We start from the raw sequence: 22,161 nt of genomic DNA on the forward strand, positions 1-22,161 counted from the left end.
CAAGCTCATAATCATTATGACGCTGTTCAGAATCTGAGATTCATGAAAACATAAAAAGTCGTCAGATTATCTATGGAATGCATTGCGGTTTCAACTCGAAGAGTGTCTCCCTATAAACCCCTGCATATGCAAAGTTCACCTCCCCAACCGTGCTGACTAGACCACACACAGAGATACACACCCGAGCGGCGAACATGCATTTTCGAAACTAATTTAGGAACATTTAGCTGACCAACTAAACAATTCTGTTTTAATAATATCAGATTCGTATTTGAACAACTAAGCTTGTTTAGCTTGATGGGTGGAGCAGTGTTATTATTGAAAGTGCTAGTGATCGACTAGAGGGGGGTGAATAGGCGATTTTATGAAAGTCTTCAAAACATGGAAGTTTCGAAGACAAACGATAGAAATAAACCTATTACCATGCAGCGGAAGGTAGACTACACTAGGCAAACCATAGTCAAGTATTCAATGAAGTGAAAGCACAATGACTAATAGCAGCTAGGCAGTAAAGATCAGGTAGGAAGATATTGTGAAGCCAATCAGAACAAGTAGTCACTCAGTGAAGACAAAAGATAAAGCAATCATACAATGACTTCACAAGGACCAATCAGTAAGTAAAGGGGAGGGAAGGATGAAACCAGTGACTCGTTGAAGACAAAGATTTGGTAGGACCAGTTCCAACTGCTGTGACAGTTGTACGTCTGGTTAGGGCGGCTAGGTATTTAAACCTGAGGACACACAGTCCCGGACACCCAGTCCTGAACACGTAGCTTAGGACACCCAGTCCTCACCGTATTCCCCTTGAGCTAAGGTCACACAGACCTCGCCCAATCACTCTGGTAAGTCTTCAAGGTAGACTTCCAAACCTTCACAGACTTCGTTCACCGGTGATCCACAATGACTCTTGGATGCTCAGAACGCGACGCCTAACCGGCTGGAGGATTCACAGTCCTCAAGTGTAATAAGTCTTCAGATCACACAGACAGGAAGACTTAAGTGATGCCTAACACTCTTTGGCTCTAGGTGTTTAGGGCTTTATCCTCGCAAGGAATTCTCTCTCAAAGGCTTCGAGGTGGGTTGCTCTCAAACGACAAAAGCCGTACTCTAACTCTGAGCAGCCAACCGTTTATGGTTGTAGGGGGTGGGCTATTTATAGCCACTAGGCAACCCAACCTGATTTATCCGAAATGACCCTGGGTCACTAAGGAACTGACACGTGTTCCAACGGTCAGATTTCAAACACACACGGCAACTTTACTTGGGCTACAAGCAAAGCTGACTTATCCAACTCTGGACAAGATTTGCTCTCATAGTCTTCACTCGAAGACATAGGATTTTGGTTAAGCATCACTTCAGTCATTCTGACTGGTTCTCTTGGACCCCACTTAATAGTACGGTGGTTCCTATGACTCAACAAAGAAAAACACAGAACGACAAAACTGCTAAGTCTTCGCACTCCATAGTCTTCATGTGATGTCTTCTCTTATCATAGTCTTCAATGTGAATGTCTTCACATACCACCTTTGACTTCAATGTCTTCATACATTTTTAGGGGTCATCTCTGGTAGGAAAACCGAATCAATGAGGGACTTCTACCTGTGTTATCCTGCAATTCTCACAAACACATTAGTCCCTCAACTAGGTTTGTCATCAATACTCCAAAACCAACTAGGGGTGGCACTAGATGCACTTACAATCTCCCCCTTTTTGGTGATTGATGACAAACTAGTTGAAGTTTTCAACGGGGAATATAATATGTGAAATTGTAAAGGATAGGGGATTGTCTTCATAAGTTGCAAGGGCTCCCCCTGAAGATGTGCATATAAGTAATTTGCTTTTGGTATGCAAATGCACATGGCAGGTTGTACTTGTGGAGATCCTCTTCAACTTATGATGACAATTCATCATGCATGAAAAGTATGTGAAGATAATGACATGCATAATGAAAAATGGACGTCTGCAAAATGATCTAAGTGCGGAATTTATCGTCGCACATGCGGAATTTATCATCGCATCACAAAAAAGCAAATAAGTAGCAGACGACCATCGAGTTTGAGTGTTACAACTCAAAGAACCAAATGTATCAAAATGCGAGAGTTGTAAACACTAGGCAAAATATAAAACCACCGCCCATATGGACCCGCTTGAAGACTATCAAACTCATATGCTTCTCCCCCTTTTGTCAGTAAGGACCAAAAAGGTTTGAAGACATAGAGCAGCTACTCGTTCCCATGAGGAGTTGGTGAAGCAGCAGGGTTGTCAGAGTTGGTTGGCGGTGTAGACGAACTCGGTGCAGTTGTGATTCGCGCCGAAGGTGGTGAAGTAGCATCGTCTTCATCATCGATGACACGTGCATTCACTGTTGCAGCAGAGGAGGAGAACTCAGAGTCTTCAAGAGACGGAGTTCGTCGCAGCACAGTCCTTCTTGGAGGTGTTGAGTCAAACTTGAAGCGTTCAGAGAAGCCATCCTCTTGAAGATCATCTTCAGAACACATAAGCGTCAGCCCTTTCCATGTACGCCGACAGGTTTCATGGGCAACAAAGGCATTCTTGGTGGCAAGGTTGCGAATCCTGTTTACGTCCACCAAGAGGCTTTGCATTTGGCGCTTCAGCCAGTCATGATGCTTATCCTGTTTCTGATGAAGGGCAACCAGAAGCTCTCGGTCATTGAGAACACGGGATCGCTTCTTGGGCCGTTGTGCAATGGTGCTTTCAGTGGCTTCAGTGAGGGCACGATGAGGTGCACGGGTAGTACCAGCCAGAGGATAAACACGAGTGACTGCTGGGTCGCCTTCAATGTGTTGAGAGAAACTTTGCTTATCAGCATTCTGAAGACTAAGGGGCTCCTTGGCAGGCTCTGGATAGATGGCTTCAACTGACATATCGACGTCAGGCAGAAAGATCCGATGATTGCGAGCAGAGGGCTGATAGGTGACAGCTGAGTGTAGTTTGATCAGCCGCATAATCCATGGAGCGTAAAACTTCAAGCCAAAGAGATCAGATCCTGATGCAGCAAGTTGGCGGATGAAGAAGTCTTGTGCATTGAAGCTTTTGCCGTGAAGAATATGGAAGACCAAAGTCTTCATTGCACCTTCCAGCTTTGCATGTGGAGAATGTCCTTTGATGGGCCAGAGAGTTCGCCTTATGATGTGATAGATAGTGCGTGGCAGATACTCAAGGTCTTCAACAAAGAACTCCTTAGGATATTCAGCATCTGGAGGCAAAGGCTTCATCATGCTAAGCATCTGACTCATGTTTGGTTCAGGCTTGTGAAAAATGCTCTCCATAGCTGCACTGTGAAGCTGACAACCAGGTTCATAAAGATCTCCTGGAGTGGGCAGACCAGTGAGCTCAATGATATCAAAGGCTTTGGCTTCGTGATGAACATTGCCTGTCATCCACTCAAGGACCCAAGTCTTCGGATCTCTGTTGTAGCCACGAATATGAAGAGTGGCATAGAATTGGAGCAGCAATTCTTCGTTCCAGTGCTCCTTGTCAGTGACGAACGGCAACAATCCAGACTCTCTGAAGCAATCCAGAGCTTCTTCCAAACAAGGCAGACCAGTTATGGCTTCAGTGTCAAGACGCATATGTGGGAAAATGCGACCTTGATTGTACAGAATGCATGAGTAATAACTGCGTTGCTGATAGCTCCAGAACCGATCAGAAGATATTCTTGCCTTGGTGTAGGGGTTCTTGGCGCTATCAAAGAAGGTGTTGTGTGCCTTGAAGCCATTGATATTGAAAGATCCGGGTGCAGATGCAGTACCTGGAAACCTGGGCAACCTTGGCATTGGCTTCTGAACCTGAGGCCTGTGCTCAACGTGGTAATCAAACTGAGGACCAGCAGCAGGCGGAGGAGTCAGAAAAGGCCATGTGACAGTGATAAGTTGGCCATAGTTGAATGCTTGCTCGATAGTGTGTGGCCTTGGTGGCGGAACAGGAGCAGTGGCATCAACAGAGGCGTCAGGCTGCACATCTGTTGCAGGTGCATCATTGGCTTCATTAGCTTCTGGCACATTGGTTGGTGCAGGCTCCACATTTGCTTCAGCCATGACTACGTCATTGGTGTCATTTGTATTGGTGGTGGTAGCCTCAAGATTCTCAACCTCCACTTGATGAGGTGGAGGGTCGGGCACAGACACGTTCACTTCAGGAACAGCTTCTTCAGAGATTGGGGTGTAGGGACACGATCTTCTTCTTGTTTGTCATCGGCTGATGTAGCCGGATTGTCTTCAGCACCTTTGGCTTCAGACACGGAGACATTCACAGTCGGAGTGGCTTCTGGGAACACTTGACGTGCAAAAGATTGGGGCACTTCTCCTTCTGGAACGCTCGAAAGGGGGACTTGAGGCCTTGGTCCTTTGCGAAGCCTGCGTAACGCTGGCGACGCCTTTGGAGATGGAGTTGGCTGGGCCTCAAAGTCATCTTCTTCTTCTTGCACGGGTGGTGTGACTTGTTGTTGGGGAGTACTCGGGGTGGCTTGTTGTTGTGGGTGATCAGCCCATGATGCATCCTGAGCAATTGGCGTCAGAGGACGACCAATGCTAATGAGTTCGCTGTTCGTGAGAACAGGCGATGATACCAAGTTGTGCTCGATCTGAGGAATAACTACATCATCTTCAACATTGTCATGGTGACCAATGTCTTCAGCAGCGGTGGGATCAACTGCTGGAATGTCTTCAGCTTCATGAGTCTCTGTGGAAGCAGGCTCATGAACAATCAGTTGGCGCTCGTGGTGTTCAGATGCAGGGCGAACCATTGAGATAGGTTCAACAACTAAGGGCTCTGTGGGAGTAGCCCGATCCTTCTTGGTTTTGCGCTTCTTCTTAGAGGGAGCGACATCAAAAGCTTCAAGATTTTTCCTTTTTCTAGCTTCAACCTCGGCAGTCCTCGTCTTCTTCAGTTCTGAAGCGGTTGACCTGACCTTTGGCTTCGAGCCAGTCATGCTGCTTGGGAAGACTATGCGAGGTTCTTCCTGCCTTGAAGGTGCAGATTGGTCAGTTGATGGCTTCTTCTTCTTTGCAGCCATTCTGGGGTCGATGCCAGGACGACCAAGAGCCTTGCGCTTCTCAGCCTCATTGTAGGCTTGCACACACTTGTCAGCCAGGCTCTTCATGCGCTCACGAGAACCTTTAGCTTCTTCACGCTTCTTGAGAAAGGCTTCCTTGAGCTCGTGCAACATAATCTTGAAGTTTTTCACATCTTGCACGCTGAGCTTGGCCATGTGCTTCTTGAACTGAGCTTTCTCATAGTCGATCTTTTGCTTCAGTTCAACGATGCGCTGAGCTAGAGCTAGCTCAGAAGCAATGGCGCCAGTGAAGGCGACACTGAGGCCAATTGGAAGTTGCAGATCTTCAAAGCTGAGGTTGGGCGTGTCAAACCACTCATCAATGAAGTTATGAATGATGGCCACATCAAAGAGAGGCAAATCATTGAAGATTTCTGCTTCTTCCTTGCTCTTAATCAGTTGCTCAAGAGCGTCATCTGCAAGATCTTCATCGCTGGACAGATCAATGGCGTCGTTGCGCAGAATAGCAGCAGCAGTCAGTTCTTGGCTGGTGGGTTGCAAGGGCATCTTTACTCTCGAGGGCTTGGAGATGCGTGACAAATCTTCAGACTGCACACTGTGTTCAGGAGGTGCAGTGGCCAGAGGCTTCGCCTGTAAGACCTTTGGTGCAGGAGCAGGCTTTGAAGCTTTAGGCTTCTTCAGTTTCTTTGGCTTCGGCGGTGCAGGCGCTTCATCAGATTCAGCGTCATCTGCAGGCTCATCCACGGCTGTCCCTTGAACCATGATATGAGTGATGAGACCTTCCAGGTTGTAGAAGGGCCCAACAAGATTGGGTTCAGCTTCGCGGGTGCCATCGGCACGGGGAGCAGAAGGACCAGGGTTGAAGTCTAGTCCCAATGACTTCTTGTTTTGCTTAGCCGAATTCTTGGCAAACTGGAAGTTGCGCTTGAACAGATTGTCGTCACGACACCATAGCAATGACGATGGGTCTGCATCCGCAGGCTGTGGTCCACGGACCATGCAGGGATAGAAGCCTTGTTCAATGGCTTCATCTCTGGACCTGGGTTGAAGATTTCTGTATAGAATGTCTCCCCATGGTCGCTTGATGGCATTCTTCTCAGCATATTCCTGGGTCACAAACCTGTACTTGAACCATTGCTCAGCCCAGTATCTTCGAATCCATTGGATTCGTGTCTTGCGCTGATTGTAATCCTCTTCTGGATCTGTCTTGTACAGCTCTGAGAGGTCATCAGGCAGATCTCTTGATGTTCCCCCTCGACGCTGTCTGCCACCCTTCCTTGCTGATTTCTCTGTAGCCATGAACTTCAAACTGAATGGCTTCAACACGTTCAAAGGTTTCAAAGGCTTCCGCTTGCTGGTCAAACAGGAACTGGCTTCGGGAGAATTTATATGATGCTGTAAGAATTCTGCAAATGAATGCAGACTATGAGAACCAAGGGATTCTCCCACGGACATGTACCTGTGACAGCATTAAGGTGCGAGGGAAGGGGAAGAGGTCATATGCATTCTCAGAAGATTTTGAAGATAAATCAGTTTAGAAGACATTGACCTCATAGTGCGAAGACATTCACTCATAGATAGAGAGTTGGTTCCAGATTTGTACGAATCCACGAATAAGTACAAGTGAGGAATCTAACTACTTTGTGAAGCATAAGTGAACATACTAGGCATATTATGAGATGCAGTATGAAATAGATCCAACTTGTGTGAACAGAAACTGCTTGTGGTAGAAAGTGATGAATCTATAGGATCAAAGGGGCCGTAAAAAGGAAGTTTTATTTACCACACGAAGAACTGCTAGACGGAGTGGGAGAGGAGGCCGAGCAGTTCGATCGTCCGTGCCCTAACTTGGCGACGGAGGACACCTACGGCGACGGCGGAGAAGACGATGTCCGCGGCCGGCGTGAAGACGGCGTCGGTGAGGTCGCGGCAGCTAAGCGCTTCGTCGCCGGCGTCGTCGAGGGCTAGCGGTGGCGCTAGGGTTTGTGCGAGAGTGGAAGAAAGGATAATGACTGTGGTGAGGCGTGTATTTATAGGGACAGGGACGGCACAGTGTTATTACACAGGTGCCCCTGGCGATTCACATCTGAAGGGCACGTGGCTATCATGCAACATATCGGAGGTTGTTCCACGTTCCCACGCACGCCTGGATTGTCGGGTGGTCGTTCCCACTTCTCCGGGTTTCAGGTGAAAGGATTTAGCATTGAAAACAGACTTAATGTTTGTCTCTGTATCTTCTGCTGACAAGGACGCAGAGAAGATATTCGACAGTTTCAATAGAATGCATATGATTTGGAGAGATAGAGTTTGAGATAGAAAGCATAGAGAGGTTAGGGTCCGATCACATTCACTTAGTTCAAAAGATTCAACAAGAAGACATAGCTATAAGTGAATGCTGTAGAGGACAGAACACTAGTATATATATATATATATATATATATATATATATATATATATATATATGAGAAAGACAATCAAATCAACATAGTGAAGATAATCATGAAGACAAGTTGAGATTGAAGCCAAACCAAATGTGAAGACATACCAAACGTAACGCCATGAGTGAAACACTTCAAACAGAAAAATTTGGTGGTGGCGTTACCCACCGTATAGGAAGTATTAGACCCAGACACGGCGCACAATTATCGTGGCGCTCCGAAGTCAAATTCCACATTAATGTATTCACACTTAGAATGTAAGTCTTCATTGATTGAAGATATACTTTACTTCGTGTGTTGCACATCTAAGTCATCAATATGCATAAGTGTTAGGATGTGTGCCTGATCACAGGACATTTGAGGATTCCAAGATATTTAGCTCACACCGTAACTTGCAAAACCTCTTCTCATCCAAGGGCTTGGTGAAGATATCTGCCAATTGCTCTTCAGTGTTGACGTGTATGATATCAATATCTTCCTTCACAACATGATCTCTGAGAAAGTGATGACGAATTTCAATGTGCTTTGTCTTCGAGTGCTGAACTGGGTTGTTGGCAATCTTGATGGCGCTTTCGTTGTCGCAGTAGAGTGGCACTTGCTTCAGATGAATGCCATAGTCTTTGAGTGTTTGCTTCATCCATAGAAGCTGAGCGCAGCAAGATCCAGCAGCAATGTATTCAGATTCAGCAGTGGAGAGAGATACACAGTTCTGCTTCTTTGAAGACCAACATACAAGTGATCGTCCCAGAAAATGACATGTGCCTGATGTAGACTTGCGATCCACCTTGTCACCAGCATAATCAGCATCCGAGAATCCAACCAGATCAAACTCTGAGCCCTTTGGATACCATAATCCTAATGTTGGGGTGTAAGCCAAATATCGAAGAATTCGCTTCACAGCTAAGTGATGCGATTCCTTTGGTGCCGCTTGGAATCGAGCACACATGCAAACACTAAGCATAATATCTGGCCTAGATGCACATAGATAAAGTAAAGAACCAATCATGGAGCGGTATACCTTTTGATCGAACTCTTTACCATTGTCGTCGGGACCCAGATGATGTTTGGCTGGCATTGGCGTCGTGAAGCCTTTGCAGTCTTGCATCCCAAATTTCTTCAGGCAATCTTTGAGGTACTTCTCTTGAGATATGAAGATGTCGTTGCGTTGCTGACGTATTTGAAGACCAAGGAAGAACTTCAGCTCACCCATCATGGACATCTGATATTGCTCTTGCATCATATATCCAAACTCTTCACTGTATTTCTGATTGGTGCAGCCGAAGATAATGTCATCCACATATATTTGGCACACAAACAGTTCACCATCATATGTCTTCGTGAAGAGAGTGGGGTCGAGGGAACCAGGTTTGAAGCCTTTGCTCTTCAGGAAGTCTTTGAGTGTGTCATACCAAGCCCGAGGGGCTTGTTTGAGGCCATACAGTGCCTTGTTGAGCTTGTACACCATGTCAGGATGTTTTGGATCTTCAAAGCCAGGCGGTTGTGCAACATACACTTCTTCTTCAATCTTGCCATTGAGAAAAGCGCTCTTCACATCCATTTGATACAGAAGAATGTTATGATGATTTGCATAGGCCAGCAGTATGCGTATGGCTTCAAGTCTAGCCACAGGAGCAAATGTTTCATCGAAGTCAATCCCTTCAACTTGAGTGTACCCTTGAGCAACGAGACGAGCTTTGTTTCTGACAACTTGACCATGCTCATCTTGCTTGTTGCGATATATCCATTTGGTGCCTATTATATTGTGCTTGCGAGGATCAGGACGCTTAACCAGTTCCCATACATTATTCAGCTCAAACTGTTGAAGCTCTTCTTGCATAGCTTGAATCCATTCAGGTTCCATGAAGGCTTCTTCAACTTTCTTGGGTTCAGATATTGAGACGAATGCGAAGTGCCCACAGAAATTTGCTAGCTGTGTTGCCCTTGAACGAGTGAGTGGACCTGGTGCATTGATGCTATCAATTATTTTCTCAATCTGTACTTCATTTGCAACACGAGGATGTACAGGACGAAGATTTTGCTCTTGCTGATCATTGTCATCGTTAGAAGGATTGTCTTCAGGCTGAGCATTGTCTTCAGTTTGATCAGGTGCGGAGATGATAAGTTCCTCTTCAGGCTGAGATTCAGATGGTATGATTTCTCCAGTTCCCATAAGTTTGATTGATTCACTGGATGGAACTTCATCTAGCACATTTGGCAGGTGCTCTCTTTGTGAGCCGTTAGTCTCATCGAACCGCACATCCACTGTTTCAACCACTTTATAGTGAAAAAGGTTGAAGACTCTGTAGGAGTGCGAATCCTTTCCATATCCAAGCATAAAACCTTCATGTGCTTTTGGTGCAAATTTTGAAGTGTGATGTGGATCCTTGATCCAGCACCTGGCACCAAATACTCTGAAGTAACTGACATTTGGCTTCTTGCCAGTAAGGAGCTCATAGGATGTCTTGTTGAGAAGCTTGTGAAGATAAACACGGTTGATGATATGGCATGCAGTATCAATGGCTTCAGGCCAGAACTTTCTTGGAGTCTTGTATTCATCAAGCATCGTCCGGGCCATCTCAATAAGTGTTCTGTTCTTGCGTTCCACGACGCCATTCTGCTGCGGTGTGTACGGAGCTGAGAATTCATGTGTAATGCCCAAAGTATCAAGATAAGTGTCTAGACCAGTGTTCTTGAATTCAGTGCCATTGTCACTTCTGATGTGCTTGATCTTGACGCCATAGTTGTTCATGGCTCGATTGGCGAAGCGTCTGAAGACATCCTGCACTTCAGTCTTGTAGAGGATTATATGCACCCAAGTATATCTTGAATAATCATCAACAATGACAAAGCCATAGAGACAAGCAGTAGTAGTAAGAGTTGAGTAATGAGTGGGACCAAAAGGTCCATGTGGAGCAGTTCGAAGGGTTGAGTCGTTGTCATGATTGTCTTCGAGGGATGCTTGGCCCTCGTCATCTTTCCTGCTTCACAGGCACCGCATAAGTGATCCTTCTTGAACTTGACGCCCTCGATGCCTATGACATGCTTCTTCCTTGCAAGGGTGTGGAGGTTCCTCATGCCAGCATGCCCTAGCCTCCGATGCCAGAGCCAGCATTCAGAAGCTTTTGCTAGAAGACATACGGCAAGTTGTGGTCCTGCTGAGAAATCTACCACGTACAAATCATCTTTCCGATACCCTTCAAACACTAGAGACTTGTCAGATTCCATTAGAACAAGGCAACGATATTTTCCAAACATCACAATCATGTTTAAATCGCAAAGCATTGAGACAGACATTAAGTTGAAACCAAGGGATTCAACAAGCATGACTTTATCCATGTGTTGATCCTTTGAGATTGCAACTCTACCTAGACCCAATACCTTGCTTTTACCAGTGTCAGCAAATGTGATGTGACTTTTGTCAGATGGACGTAAGGTTGAGTCCATGAGAAGGCTTCGCTTGCCAGTCATGTGATTAGTACACCCACTATCAATAATCCATTCTGAAGCAGCTGGTGTCGTACCCTACAGTGCAGTTAGGGGGATAGGCTTCACGAAGAGAATTGTGAAGCATAAACATTTGACGAGCAAGTGGATTATGAAAGCTTAGATCAAGGTTAGGACTGATAGGGCAAGTGGCAAGCGACTCAGGAACAAAATACATAATAAGACCATTTGGGCATTTGATCTTGCGCCCTACAAGATGTTTAAGGTCCCCAGCAATGGCTTCAGACGATTTTGGTTTTCGGCTGGAGACCTTTCCCTGCAAAAGAGAGTTAAGCTTTCTTAGCCACCCACATCTTCAAGGGTGGCTTCGAAGCAATGAGTCTAAGTGCAGCATCTGAGAACTTTGGCTTTGGAGCCCTAGCAAAAAGTCTTGCAGGTGGACAATAGTACTCATAAGGATAAGCAGAATAGTTTTTGGTCTTATGAACATGGCGGTTTGATGAAACGCGCTCATATTCATAGGCCTGAGTAAGGTTTCCCTGCAAAACATTTGCGTTAGTGCGACTCAGGTGAGTCCTCTGTCTGTATGAAGCCTTTGGACCATATGAAGCCTGTGGTCTGGGGTTTGTCTTCTTCACTTGTGGTGTCATGACGACATTCACAGGAAGATTCTCCAAACACCTTTTCGGCACCCAGACTTTCTTCATAGGCGGCCCATTCCTGCAGTTAGTACCAATATACCTGGCAAACACTTCACCATTCTGATTCTTAAACAGTTTATAGTTTGCATCAAAGGATTCATCAATAACAATGGGATTAGCACAAGTGAAGCCAGATAGGGTGGATGGATCCGCTGAAGGTTCCTTTGCAGCAACCCATGTGGTTTTGGGGTACTGCTCAGGTTTCCAGTAAGAGCCATCAGCATTCATTTTCCTTTCGAACCCAACACCCTCTTTCCTAGGGTTTCGGTTCAGGATCTGCCTTTTGAGGACATCACATAGTGTCTGATGCCCTTTGAGACTTTTGTACATCCCTGTTTCAAGCAATGTCTTCAACCTAGCATTCTCATCAGCAATAGCAGTGGTATCCTCAGCAGAGGGGTTAGTTACCACATCAACAGTTGAAGATATTGCAATAGTAGCAGCAGTAGAACACCCAGCAACAGAAGTAGCGTTGTCACGCTCGATGCATTTAAGACATGGTGGTTCAAATCCTTCCTGAGCTGAACTGATCTGTTCGGCGCGAAGTGACTCGTTTTCCTTTTGAAGATCTTCATGAGCCGCTCTCAATTTCTCAAGATCTTGCTTCCTTTGAAGATAATCATAGGAAAGCTTTTCATGAGTTGTTGAGAGCGTTTCATGACGACTTTCAAGTTCCTCATACTTAACGTGAAGATTTTTTATGTCTTCAATTAAGGACTGAGATCGAGTCATTTCAGCGTCTAACAGATCATCGCTTTTGTCTAACAGTTTTTGAATATGTTCCATAGCTTTCTGTTGTTCAGTTGCAATTTTAGCAAGTGTTTTGTAGCTGGGTTTGGAACCACAATCAGAGTCATCTTCACTAGATGTTTGATAGTGAGTAGTGCGTGTGTTTACCTTGGCACCGCGTGCCATGAAGCAGTAGGTAGGAGCGGAGTAGTCCTTGTCATTTGCATCGGTGTCGGTGATGAAGTCATTGTCTTCAGTGTTGAAGATGGACTTGGCAACGTATGCTGTAGCCAGACTCGCAACGCCAGAATCGGACTCCTCCTCAGACTCCACCTCCGCCTCCTCAGAAGCGGACTCCTCCTCTGAATCCATTTCCTTGCCAACAAACGCACGTGCCTTGCCAGATGAGCTCTTCTTGTGTGATGAAGACTTTGAGGAAGACTTGGAAGAAGACTTTGAGTATTTCTTCTTCTTCTTGTCGTCAGAGTCATACTCCTTGCTCTTCTTCTTCTTCTTGTTCTCATTGTCCCACTGCGGACACTCAGAGATGTAGTGGCCAGGTTTCTTGCACTTGTGGCATGTTCTCTTCTTGTAGTCATGAGCAGAAGCTTCATCATTCCTTGAGCTTGATCGTGAAGACTTTCTGAAGCCTTTCTTCTTGGTGAATTTTTGGAACTTCTTCACAAGCATAGCAAGCTCCTTTCCAATGTCTTCAGGATCATCAGAACTGCTGTCAGATTCTTCTTCAGATGAGGAGACAGCTTTTGCCTTCAAGGCACGAGTTCGCCCATAGTTGGGACCGTAGATGTCTCTTTTCTCAGAAAGCTGAAACTCGTGTGTGTTGAGCCTCTCAAGTATGTCAGACGGATCGAGTGTCTTGAAGTCAGGACGTTCTTGAATCATCAGGGCTAGGGTGTCAAACGAGCTGTCAAGTGATCTCAGGAGTGTCTTGACGACTTCATGCTTGGTGATCTCAGTGGCGCCGAGAGCTTGAAGCTCATTTGTGATGTCAGTGAGTCGATCAAACGTGAGCTGGACATTCTCATTGTCATTTCTCTTGAAGCGGTTGAAGAGGTTGCGAAGGACACTGATTCTCTGATCTCTCTGGGTTGAGACGCCTTCATTGACCTTGGAGAGCCAGTCCCAGACTAGCTTAGATGTTTCCAAAGCACTCACGCGGCCATACTGTCCTTTGGTCAGATGACCACAGATGATGTTCTTGGCAGTGGAGTCCAGTTGAACGAACTTCTTGACATCAGCAGCGGTGACACCTTCACCAGCCTTGGGAACGCCATTCTTGACGACATACCATAGGTCGACATCAATGGCTTCAAGATGCATGCGCATCTTATTCTTCCAGTAGGGATATTCAGTTCCATCGAAGACGGGGCATGCAGCGGAGACTTTAATTATCCCTGCAGTCGACATAGCTAAAACTCCAGGTGGTTAAACCGAATCACACAGAACAAGGGAGTACCTTGCTCTGATACCAATTGAAAGTGCTAGTGATCGACTAGAGGGGGGGTGAATAGGCGATTTTTATGAAAGTCTTCAAAACATGGAAGTTTCGAAGACAAACGATAGAAATAAACCTATTACCATGTATTCAATGAAGTGAAAGCACAATGACTAATAGCAGCTAGGCAGTAAAGATCAGGTAGGAAGATATTGTGAAGCCAATCAGAACAAGCAGTCACTCAGTGAAGACAAAAGATAATGCAATCATACAATGACTTCACAAGGACCAACAGTAAGTAAAGGGAAGGGAAGGATGAAACCAGTGACTCGTTGAAGACAATGATTTGTTGGACCAGTTCCAGTTGCTGTGACAACTGTACGTCTGGTTAGGGCGGCTAGGTATTTAAACCTGAGGACACACAGTCCCGGACACCCAGTCCTGAACACGCAGCTCAGGACACTCAGTCCTCACCGTATTCCCCTTGAGCTAAGGTCACACAGACCTCGCCCAATCACTCTGGTAAGTCTTCAAGGTAGACTTCCAAACCTTCACAGACTTCGTTCACCGGCGATCCACAATGACTCTTGGATGCTCAGAACGCGACGCCTAACCGGCTGGAGGATTCACAGTCCTCAAGTGTAATAAGTCTTCAGATCACACAGACAGGAAGACTTAAGTGATGCCTAACACTCTTTGGCTCTGGGTGTTTAGGGCTTTATCCTCGCAAGGAATTCTCTCTCAAAGGCTTCGAGGTGGGTTGCTCTCAAACGACAAAAGCCGTACTCTAACTCTGAGCAGCCAACCGTTTATGGTTGTAGGGGGTGGGCTATTTATAGCCACTAGGCAACCCGACCTGATTTGTCCGAAATGACCCTTGGTCACTAAGGAACTGACACGTGTTCCAACGGTCAGATTTCAAACACACACGGCAACTTTACTTGGACTACAAGCAAAGCTGACTTATCCAACTCTGGACAAGATTTGCTCTCATAGTCTTCACTCGAAGACATAGGATTTTGGTTAAGCATCACTTCAGTCATTCTGACTGGTTCTCTTGGACCCCACTTAACAGTATGGTGGTTCCTATGACTCAACAAAGAAAAACACAGAACAACGAAACTGCTAAATCTTCGCGCTCCATAGTCTTCATGTGATGTCTTCTCTTATCATAGTCTTCAATGTGAATGTCTTCACATACCACCTCTGACTTCAATGTCTTCATACATTTTTAGGGCTCATCTCTGGTAGGAAAACCGAATCAATGAGGGACTTCTACCTGTGTTATCCTGCAATTCTCACAAACACATTAGTCCCTCAACTAGGTTTGTCATCAATACTCCAAAACCAACTAGGGGTGGCACTAGATGCACTTACAATTATGACACGAAGCATGTATTCTGATCGTATAGTGATCATAAAAGGGGGAAACTCTAAGCATATTTTTTTAGCAAAATAGGGTTTCCCCTCTGATTTCTATTAAAGAAACCACCACGGAACCAACATGATCAATTAAACCCTAAGCATGATCAATTAAACTGTATTATGGCTGTGCCATGGAAGATTTGAAGCTGCAAACTAGACAAATGATATTTAGCATCCATTGTTTGCTTCGGACTAAGAACTAAATTCTAAGAGCTGAAAAGAAAGTAGAGTAACCAAGTTAAGATCTATTTTCTGGTTGAGATCAAAAGTTGAGGAGATATGAAGTACCACCTCTCTTGCAGCGCCGTGTAGGCATCGGGGGTGCGATGGATGTCGGTGGCGTTGAAGCAAATCTGTGACAGTGGACGGGTGCATCAGGGGATAAGTCCCGTTGCGGTGGAAGAGAAGGTCATGTGAGTGGCCCCGGCAAAGAGGACGACGACGCCGATGAAGTGAGAGGACGCGATGCAAGGCTATTGGTCCGTCGCCGTGGATGAGAAATGTCCATCTCTAGCAGCGGACGATGCGGTCTTGGTAGGCACTCTGGCATGGTGGAGGACGGTGGCGATGGATGTGGTGGAGGACGGCGGCGATGGATGGGTGGCGGTCGGAGGCTGGTGTAGGAATGGGGTGTTCTAGCGTGGACGGTGTATGAATGGGAAAATGGAGGGAGAGGTACGGGGAACCATTTTTTGGGACGCGCCTGTCTGAAATATGGGAAAGTTACGAACTTATCCCCCGTTTCAAATTTGGACGTCTCGTTGGTTGGGGATAGGACGGTAATCTCGCATCTCCCAAATATTTGCCGGTAACTATTTCGGGCGAGGAGAGGGTGTTTTGCCGCCCACGGTTGGCGCCCACGGTGTATGAACGGGGCTGACAGGTAGGGCGGTTGTGTCATGTCTGATGGAAGTTACACATCTGCCCCTATTTAAAATATTAGCCTACATCGATTTTGGGAGAGGAGAAGGTGTTTTGCCACCCACGGTTGGCGCCCACGGTGTATTAATGGGGCTGACAGGTAGGGTGGTTGTGTCACGTATGATGGAAGTTACACATCTGCCCCTATTTAAAATATTAGCCTACATCTATTTCGGACGAGGAGAGGGTGTTTTGCCGCCCACCGTGTATGAATGGGGAATGGAGGGAGAAACAGAGGTCTTTCGGACGAGCTTGAATCAATGCCGCCCATGTTTGACGCCCATCGTGTCGGAATGGGCTTAGAGGCGGTCGTGTCACGTCTAATTGAAGTTACTAACCTACCCCTATTTAGAGCAGTGGAAATCGGGCCGATGGATTGTCCGTGTAATGGGTAGACAGTAATTTCCATCTCCCAAACACTTGGCTTCGGGCAGCCGATGTGGGAGCGAACATTTTGCTATTTCTTTAGAATTTTGGGACAATAAGCATCCACGTTTACCCTGGCAACTAAATTTGAATCCATTTTGTATTCCTATATGAATCTTTATAAATCACTCTATGTGTTTTTATATATCTTCAAAAGGACGACAAAGATGTATTCCACTGTCATATATGAATATGGTTTACAAATGCCGATACTCCAATTCAGAAACTAGAATCCAGTTTAAGGTGAATTCGAATATTTGGAACACTTCATGTCCAACTCAAATGTCACACGCAGCATAATGTGTACTCCCATTTAGATATGTGCACAAGCGATGTATCAAGATTCAAATACCGAGTCAATCAACCAAGAATGTACGGAACTAATAGACATATAAACACTTATAGAGTATATGGATCAATAATATCAACTAACATACATAAGCCAGGCCGTTGTACTTTTTTTGGCTACAACAACATCCTTTTTTAGCCAGCATCTTGGCCCTTTCCGATGCGTGCCACTTATGGTCCATCTATACTACTATTGCTGAATGCACATTCAGCCCGATTGGCATATTTGTAGGTTTGGCACAGCAATCCAAATGAAATGTCTCCGAGTCTTATCAATTAATACGGACTTGTGCTCAAATAAAATTACATACAAAAAAACAAAAAAACAATTATTACATGATCTCTAAAACAAATGGTTTGATTGATTACATGAACAGACAACACAAAGGTTATTCAACTATGGAAAGAACATTTCACCTATGATTTACCAAGTAGGAATTTAATTTCCTTTTTTCCTTCAAGACCTTAACAATCTGGTCAGTCTCAGCTTGCTTCGTTTTGAAATCCACCAAATATTTAATGGTTGTCTTGAGTACTGCTTGTGATTGTGCTGTTTACTTCCTCAACATGTCAACTTCATCTCTAAGTGCAGAAGCAGAATATCTTTCTACCACTAGTTTAGCCTCTAGAGCAGCAGTTGGCAATTCATAATGCACGATTGGGCCGGTGCCACTGCTGTGGGATGATGCAACGTCCATGGGGACCTCGCTCTTTGATCTTGGGCTAACCTGTTTTGCCATTAAAGTTCCGATTGGATTCAGAAAAGTTGAAGTTAGCAAAACATCTCAACTGGGAGTTATAATAGCAAACCAGTTAAACAAACAAGGAATTAAAGAGTTTCAATTGGATGCTAAAAAGTAGTTATTAACATCATTGTAACCCGCTGTTGCAGCAGCAAAGCAGTTAAACAAAGAAGTAGATATTTAAGTTAAGGCAAACAGGTAATTCTTAACAGTAAGTATCAAACACATAGATAGGCACAGTCTACAATATGATTAACTGGCTGTGCCATTATGTAATCAATAGCAAACTAAATTAAGCCAAGCAATGTAATTGAATAATTTTGCAATAAGTGGCTAACTAAAATACCGAGAAGCAGGTAACTGAACTTATGCTAGTTCTTTGTACAGGCACACTGCAACTTCTTTTTCGCTTACAAGGTTGTACGAAGGAGTCCATGGCATCAATTGCTTGGATACGCAGTCCCAATACTTCTTTCTTCCCACACTGCATGGGTAAGTCGAATGGTTAATCTGGTAAGATGGTGCGTCCTTGATAAGTTATATGAGGACGTGTAGTCAGACTAGTTGTAGCCAAACACATCACACTGGCTTTTACTGTATATTTCATGCGATTACTTTTGGCATATCGAGATCTAAGAAATCTACAATAGGATGAAAAGACTGGCATCCTTCACATTATTGGCGAACTCAGTTCATAGAAACTTGCAATTCAACCATTCTGTGGGTAAATCAAAAGCGCCACTGGAATATTTTTCACTATCCAATCATACATGCAAAAAGGGGCGATGCCACCATAGGGGCTGGTATGGGCGGCCGCCTCACGTGGCTGGAAAGTGTGCACCTAGTTTGAGTCGTCCAGGTTGGCCCACGCTAGTTTTTTTTGTCCAAACGCATGAGCAGGCAATGTAAAAAATGAAGAAAAATGTTTCAATTTGGATGGGCCAATAACATAAGTGCAAGGCAGGCCCTATAGTAGGCTTGTGGCCCAAACGAGCGCCTCCCATATCGATCGACAGCAGGAAAAATCCCAATTCATTCGCTCCAGCCTCTAGTCTGGTTCGCTCCTAACCTAGCCGCCGCTGGACAGACCGACACAACACTTCCTCGCGCCCTCATTGGAGGGCGGTCGCCAGGCTTCAAGCGAACGGAAGGACAAGAAGATGAAGATCCAACCCTGGGTGTAGCCTGCGTGGGAGCCCTGTTCAAGAATTCATCCGATTAACCAGTTAACTTGCCGATTAATCCCTACTCATAGGGTCACCGAGTAGCCGATAAACCGAAAAATCGTCCGATTAATTGATTAAATGGTCGATTAACTTGCCGATTAGCCGATTAATCCCCTACTCGCTAGCCAACCGAGCAGCTACCAGTTAACGATTTCCTCAACAATGCGTGGGAGGCAGCGGCGGCAACACGGACATGGCATCGAGCTTGCGCAAACGGATAGTCGCAGCTTGCAAGAGTAGCATGCGCAACGAGCAGGTACATCACATCCCTGATTATATCTAATTCAACTCTTTAATTTCTGGCCAATAGTTAAACCTAACAGTGTTGTAAAATTGCTTGTATGTAGGGAATCTATGAGAAAATGAAACCAATTTCTACTTATTTTATAACTCCCCCAATCAATACTGAACTGACTGAATCTGATGTATCTAATCAAGTTTCCGGTGCAAACATACAAGCTCATGTTGTCCTTGAGCCTGAAGTGTCTAATGAACAGACTGCTAATGAAGGATTTGATGCAAACATTTTACATGCTCCTGGTGACGAACATATAGTGTCTAATGAGGGATCTAATGCAAGCATTTTGCAAGCTCATTGAAGGATTTAGTGTATAATGATGATCTACTATGTTGAGAGAGACAGAGATTTGCAGGCATCGATGACAAGCAAATTATAGTGCATTTTCATAGCTTGAGGAAATGTCGAGGCCATCTACCAGAAAGTCCCTGTATCATGACAACATAGCATAAATACTTTTCTAATCTATTGTTTGAAACTATTGGCATACTTGTGCAGGATAGATATATTGATATGCAGTTTGCGCACTGGCTAGACGTGCAATTACACTTTGATATTTTCAGCCAGAGAACGAATAATTCAAGAAGGTACAGACCATGTTTGTAGTCCTTGTACACCATGTTGCATTTTGTGTTTTTTGGTGCTTGCATCATTTAGTGTTTATAATCTGAACTACTTTGGATCATTAGCTGGTTTTCAAAGTGCATGTAGCTTCACATTTCTCAAGTTATGTTGATTTCTGGAGTGCAAGTGCCTTCGTATTTTTTAAATTAAATGTTCGCCCCTGGTAACTTGAATTCGTAGATCGGCCACTGCACACAAATCATACACGAATGCCAGTATGAATTAAATGAAATGCAGGGACTTATGCTAGCTCGTTGTACAGGCTCACTGCAGCTCTGCTTGCACTTGGGATGTTCCATGTACAAGTCCATGTTACCACTTGCTTGGATGTGCAGGGCTTGTGCTCCTTGCATCCCCCTCTGTATTTTTGACACGGCGAATGGTTGATCAAATAAGAGGAATCGACCTTGATGTTGTACTGGAGGACAGATACTTACAAGGTTATACGGGTGTGCAGGATGTGTACTAGATCCCGTAGCGCTATCATGCTTCGCTAAAATATGGATTTGCTTGTTTCAGATGATATCTCCAGAAGAAATAAGAGTTAAGGTTAGAGTTGCATAGGCGTGTAAGCTAAGAGAGTAGTGAAAGGATATCCAAACATCATCGGAATAGTGCACAAGGGAGTGATGTGTGTATACCTAGTTCGGGCCGATGTTTGGGCATGCTCGCCTAGCTAGAGTGCGGGTCACTTCAGAGCCGTTGAGGGTGATGCGCTGGCGTTGGCTGGCCGCGCACGGATGCAGATCTTGAGTGGCAGCGGAGCGCTATGATGCGGTGGACGAGACCGTTGGTGAAGCCCCAACGGCCTCGGGGGGCAGAGGTGCGACGATGTGCTCGGTGAAGTAGCCCAGGTGAGCTGGGAGACGGCGTCGGTGAAGCGCACCTGATGCGGTGGAACTCGGTGTCTGTGAGGCACATCGGTTGCGGCGGCCGACGTTGTCGGTGGACCACCCGGTGCGGTGGAAGACGGCGTAGATGAGGTAGCTCCGGTGCGGCGGTGAAGCGCGACCGTCGTCTTCGTCGTCGTCGTCCGGCACAGAGGTGGGGAACGGTGGGGAAAGAGACGAGACGAGGGGCGATTCGAGGGTTGGCGGCGAATTAGGGATTTGAGCAATCTGGGCGCGGAAGGGGACGGTGGAGAAGAGAGTTTTTGCAGGGCTAGAATTGGGGCCGCCAGATATTTCAATCCGAAACGTGGAAGCGCGAACTTATATTGTCGTCGTCCTTTGGGGGGGAGGGGGTGGGTGGCTGGGTGCTACGCGTCCATCCGACACACGCGACCACCCCGACAGGACTATGCTTCGGTGCCTTAAGGCACCTGCCTTTGTGTCCATGACATACGGGCCCAACAGGTGGCTGGCCCACATGTCAGTGATCCAAAGGCAGTTGCCTTTAAGGCACCAAAGCAGCGTCCACCCTGACACGACCCTGGTTTGCCTGGTGCGCCTACATTTGAGAATGCAAACAAATCTTTTTCATTTGCAAACAAATCTGTATGTATTACCATGCCCGTGTTTTCCTTGCAATAATTAGTCACTCGAAACGAGATACTCCATCCGTTCACTTTTGTAAGTCGTTTCAGACAACTTAAAATGAATTGTTTTGCACATTGTCTGAGATGTCTTCAAGGTCTTATAAAAGTGAACAGAGGGAGTACTATAAATTAATTAATGAGTAGTTATTTGAAAAAAAATCAAAACGGTACCCACGCTAACATGGATTAGAGTGTGTGTGTCACATAATTAGTCATTTGAATTAGAGTGTGTGTCACATAGTTAGTTATTTGAATTAGAGTGTGTGTCACGTAGCGATCTCCAATTCTAGCGTGGATTTCACATTTCACTATATCCACGCTACTTTTTGAATACAAATTCATTTGTATATGATGAACACCATGGTAGTGAGAATTTTTTGGATGGATTCAAACATATGACCTACAAAATAGCACAACAAACTGAGTCAATGTCAACTTTTCGAAACTTAGTATGGCACGAATTCGAAATAATTACCCGTATGCCTGGTCCTCGGTTCAAATCTTACAATGTACACCGAATTGAAACATCGATATTAAGTCTCGTACTATGTACATTCAAACGTTGTTTTTAGCCCCCCCCCCCCGCTGCACAAACGCTACATACTTCCTGTATCGGTCAATCTTCCTCTCCTAACCACCTTAGGAAGCTATCGGTTTCCAACACACGTTCATTCTTTCTCTTCATGTTTCGATCTCTAAGTCTCTCAACTACACAACCCCTTTTCCCACTCTGTTACCAAATGTATTTACCTCACACACCCGCCATTGCACCCCATGCCGAGCTCTCTCTCTCCCCCCTCTCCCTCTCAC

The sequence above is a fragment of the Triticum aestivum genome, chromosome 2A (genome assembly GCF_018294505.1).
Source record: "Triticum aestivum cultivar Chinese Spring chromosome 2A, IWGSC CS RefSeq v2.1, whole genome shotgun sequence".
Classification (NCBI taxonomy): Eukaryota; Viridiplantae; Streptophyta; class Magnoliopsida; order Poales; family Poaceae; genus Triticum; species Triticum aestivum.